Below are 5,580 nucleotides of genomic sequence, written 5' to 3' on the forward strand. Positions count from 1 at the left end.
GATGTATATGTACAATAATTGGAAGGTAAAAGAAAGTAGGTAGACCTGTATGCCTCAGTAGACATGAATTTTTTCATCAACTTCCAGATGTTTCTCAGCTAATCACCCTCCATGATGCTGCAGGAAGCAGTGACCATTGGTTGTAGTCTCCTGCAATTCCATTCCTGAATAGCATGAGCAACTTCCTGAGTCTCTAAAAGCTAGGAGTGAATCCAAGAGCTAGCAGTGGCCTTTCCTGACTTTTACTCCTTCAGCCTTTCCAACAGTGTAAAACACCTAATTCTCTGTGTTTCCACCCTTTTGATTGAAACACCTAGAGTAATTTCTGTTTTGTTGACCTAGCCCTGACTGATCCAGATGTGCCTAATATTACAGAGCTAAACATATGACCCATCTCTGTCTGATTACCTAGCCTAAGTTCCTTCTAAACTTCCTTCCTTTTCCACCACCAGTACCTGCATTGCAGATTGCCCATCCCAGGATGGCTTCCTTCTTGCATGTTCCTCCAGTTCAGGGTCAGACTGGATGGAGTTTTGAGAACAGGCAAGGAGATGAAAGGAGGCAGGAGGAAAATGTGGGAAGAACACTGGGAAGAACACATTCTGTGTCTGTTGAACACATTAGAGAACTGTCAAAAGACATGAGATCAAGTGGATATTCATTCTATACAATGTAAAACAAAGATTTCATCGAGATGACACCATAATGGAGCCAGTATCTATTCTAGATAATCTGAGTCCTACCCAAACCCTTTCTTACCATCACATAGGGCCTGCTGTTCTGGGGTGAAGGAGGGGGCTTCAGGCCAAAATTTAAAGTTCTCAAAGTCTGCCTTTTAGAACCAGCCCACCACTTTTGAAGTTACCCCCCTTTTCTCCCTTCTACATTCCCACCTCACCCACCCCAGGTGTCAATCTCCTGTTCACTGGTCAGAATTTAAATCTTAAGTGACAGGCACTTAGGATATTTGAATTTCAATAAAGGATCCCGAAGAAAAGCCTTCTCCAACCCTGACCCTCTCCCTTAAGAACATGAGTGACGGATGATTCAGCAGGCCACTTTAGATATATGTCAGAACCCTGATTTAGCTCACACCCAAGAAGCATAACCCTGATACTATTCCTACATGAAAGGAGTCTACCTTTTCCTTAGAAATCTTTAGAGAATGTGCCTTTGCTATCAGGTTCTTGTTTCAAACACTGCAAACATTAAACACTTGGGGGTTACCACTAAGCTGCTACCAAACCAACTCACAGAAGGATTAGACAAATATAAAAGTATAAGGCGGTTGGTCTCTCTGTCTGTGGAAATGTCTGAGGACTGGTTTTGAGAAGTTGTCTTCAACTTCCCTAAAGATCAAACAGATTTCCTCAGACTGGTATCAGACTGGGAGCAAGAGTATCCTGCATACATGTGAACACATGCTCACACATACACACACATCTTTTCCACCTCCAGTCTTTCTCAATTGTGTTATCTAAAATTAAATAAATATTGACTTTTCCCATACACATATATTATGCTTAAATGCCTTTATGTTAAATTCCTAGGTGTTATCAACATTAGGGGTACAGTCAAAGACAGCCCCTAAGGTGAGCCTCTCCAAACCCTCTCCCCTGATGGGTGAAATCTTGGGTAGTTCAAATCATTTCCACTTCAAAAGAGTCTTGATAGATGCTTGCTGGTCTCCTCTGACAAAAGCCTTTTGAGCCTTTAACAGAAGCTTTTTGAGTATTTTATTTCTTAAAAGATCAAAGTCACACAATTTCATGAATGCATGAATTCAAGATTAAGGCATTCAACTTCAGTCTAAAAATCTAACCTCTGACCCAAGTTGGGCTCTCCATTTAACAAATATTTTTTAACTTATGTTTAATTGTTTTAAAAAAATCATGCCTGCCCACAACTCTCCATTTTGCTTCCTCCTCCTTCGCATGTGTCTTTCTTTCATTTACTACACCCCACAAATACATTTGTGATTTCTTTTTTTGCAACCCAGAAATGAAATCTTGTTTAACAATCATAAGACTTTAAATTTTTCCAGTTCTAGCACATATATAATACCATTTAATTCCCTGTGAAGTTTTTATTTATGATGCTTAATATTCAAGGAGGAAATTGAGACTTCATGATATCAGTGGTTTCATTCAGTAAGTAGCAAAACAGGATAAGAACTCAGGTCATCTGATTCCAATATCAGTACATATTCAGGGATTTTTTTTGCAGTAAATATTAAAAATCTGTTTTATGCTAAGTACTGTGTCTGAAGTAGGGATACTATGGTGAGTGAGATGGACAGGTAGCTTATAACCCAATTGCCTATATTCACTCTAATTGTCCCCCAATCACTTTCCATTTCCCTTATCCTAGCACATAGTGAGTTTTTGATACATTGTGGGAGCCCCTGGCTCCCAAGTGTCTTGAAAACTGCACACAGCAGTTTGCTTGACCTAGGACCGCTCAGGTTTGACCTATTCTCCTTGCAATATCAGATGCTAACTGTAATCTATACCAGAAATTACCTCCTCCTTGAGACTCCCTGAGATACTGTTATCTCTATAATCCTCCCCTCCTCCCTGCCGATTATAATCAACCCCTCCCTATGTTTCACGACTCCGCTCCCTGCCTTATGCTCTTATACCCATTAGAATGTCAAGCCCTTATAACCAGCTTATTCAGTCCCCCCCCCCAAGGGCGGACTATTTCCACGTTGTGCTTGAACTGGCCGCCATTCAGAGCAGCTCCTGAATCCATCCAGAGAAGCTCCTGATTTCAGGGCAACGTGGCTCGACTTCCTCACCCTGTAGGTAAGCCCTATAATAAAAGCTCATGTCTCAGAATGTGTCCGGTGCTTTCTTTAGTCCTGTGGCTACAAAAGCCCTCTTGGGCCGTGACATACGTGTTCACTGAATTGAATTGAAAATGCATTTTTATGTATATGAAAGATGGTTCAGATGGCAGGTGGCCAAATTCTTAACTGGATAGGTATGGCAAACAGAAACTTTTCTGTAGGATAGGTCTGTTGTGGGGTGAGTTCTAGTTTCAAGTTGTATTTATTAGAAAGATAGCAGGAAGAAGCCTCAAGTTCAGCCAAGACTAAACACAGTGTTCTATGCTTTCTTTACTGTCTACACTCTGTTCCTCTAAATAGCATCCAGAGGGACCTTGTAATCATGTAAATCATGTTTCAAACCTCCTTAAAATCCTTCAGTGGCTTCTAATTGTTACTGAAATAAAACCCAAACCCCTTCCCATGACCAAACACTAGTTCTCATAGTGTAGTCCCAGGCCAGCAGTGTAGGCATCATCTGTAAACTTATTAGAAATGCAAATTCTTTGCCCCACCCCATACCCCTAGAATCAGAAACTGGGATGGGGCCCAAGAATCTGTGCTTTAACAGGCCCTCCAGGTGATTCTGATGCTGCTTGTTTGGAAACCACTGGCCTACAAGATGGTACAATGCCACGCCCTTGCCGACATCTCTGACCTCATCAAGTTCAACTCCTTCCCTACTCCACTGTGCTCCAGCCACGATGGCCTCCTTTCTACCTCTTAAATACTCAGGCTGATCTCTAACTCAGGAAGTTTTCACTTGTTGTTCCCTCTTCCTGGAATGCATTTCCTGTGATCTTAGTGTGGCCTGTTCCTTTTCATTTTACAGGTTTCTAGTAAGATAACATCTCCTCAGAGGACCCTTCCCTAACTACTTTATCTAAGGTCACCTTCCTAAGTCCCCTAGGATTTTATTTTATTTTTCATAACAGTTGTCACCAACTTGAATTATCTTATTTAATTAAGTTTTACTTTTTAATTTTCTGTCTCTCTCCACTAGATTGTAAGCTCTATGAAGGCAGGGAACTTATCTGTACTGCTGGCTCAATAATTATTTGTCAAATGAACTGGCCTGGATTTCTTTTTTCACTGCCCAAGTATTACCCCAGGCAGGTCTCACCTCAAGTAATGAACAAAAGAATATTGCTGTAAATTGATTGGAGGGGCTTTTCCTTCTATCTCTAACTTAAAGAGGCAAAACTATGTTTTTAAAAATCTACAAAATAAACAAGATTGAAGAAGTCACTGCCAAAGAGAAGTTGATATGTACCTACCATGGAAATTTTTTGGCAAGGAATATTCTTGATTCAAGTTAAAAAGAAAAACTCATTTCCACCATTTGAATTATTTTTATGATGAAGCTCTAATGCATCTTAAAAGCTTTTATAATAAAAAGGACAATGAACCTCTGTTTCCCGGCCCTTCTGCCTATCAAGTGGGAGACGGCCTTTATTCTCGGTCTGCACTAGACGTTACCAGAAATTTTTGTAACAACAGATTTTTAAATCAAGATTTATATTACATACCCAGCAAGGTCGCTCTAATTCCAACCTTCTTCCAAAATCATCACCATCATCATTGTCACCCCAATGCTCTGTTCTTATAATTCTCTTCTCATTCACATACCTAGTTTCAGATATTTGACCAGATCTACTTTTCCCCAATAAGAAGTAACTGATCTTCACTGTTAATGTATGTGTGAAATGAGAATAATAACAGCTTATGATTCATACATGCATGTGCTTTTTGAAAGTGAAAGCACATTATATAAAGAAGGTATTATCATTATATATCATTACATTAATTTCCAAGAGCATCTGCATGGGAGAAGGGCAGATGCTTCCGTTTCCTTTAAAGATCCCCTACAAGCTATTCCCCCACCATCTATAACCCCAAAATGCATTGATTTTACATAGAATCAAATTCCAAGTCAGACTCATCTTTAGAAGGAATCTGAAGGAAACTGGCATCCAAAAATTAGCTTCAAGTGTAGCCAAGAGTCACCTATCATTCATCAGCTCTGTTCATCAGAGCAGGCTTCATAAAGTTACTTATATCAATACCTAAAAAGTAAAATAAGCCACTACCATGTTTCACAATATCAGAAATTCTCTTTTGAGATGTACTCATGCAAGGTCCAAACTGGTCCCCTTACACAGATTAGAAACCTGTAGAGAAACACTGCAATTCTTATTTTAGGATTCTGTTGTACAAGCTGCTGCTTCTGTATAGCAAATAGAAGTCCAGAGTTCTATCCATGACCTCACCCCCTCCAAAGCACCTGCCTAACCTGCAAAAAGAGAGCAGCTATATTCCAATAGAGTGACTTGGATTATGAAAGAATATGATGCAGCATCTCATGTGGCTTCCTCCTCTGTAGCAAGGATTTTCATCAGTGCCTTTGAGGCGCACGATGTGGTGGTATGGTGTGTATGTTATTCATATTAAGACACCACATAAGAATTGGTCCACTAAACATTTTTAACCAATCTGAGTGGTATATATACAATCCCTTTTAGGGAAAAAAAAAGTCCTGTTTTGTGGATTCACCAATTTCCATGATATAACTTCTTCCATCACGGCCAATTTCAATCTACCAATATAGCATCAACCAGCACACAAAATTTCTGAAAATTTAACAATTGGGTCTTGAGAGCAGGTGTGAGCTGACTCCAGTACACCACTGCTTCAAACATACCATTTCTTCTGTTCATCCTCTAAGTTTTATTTTGGAAAATCCCATTTCA

The sequence above is a fragment of the Choloepus didactylus genome, chromosome X (genome assembly GCF_015220235.1).
Source record: "Choloepus didactylus isolate mChoDid1 chromosome X, mChoDid1.pri, whole genome shotgun sequence".
NCBI classification, from domain to species: Eukaryota; Metazoa; Chordata; class Mammalia; order Pilosa; family Megalonychidae; genus Choloepus; species Choloepus didactylus.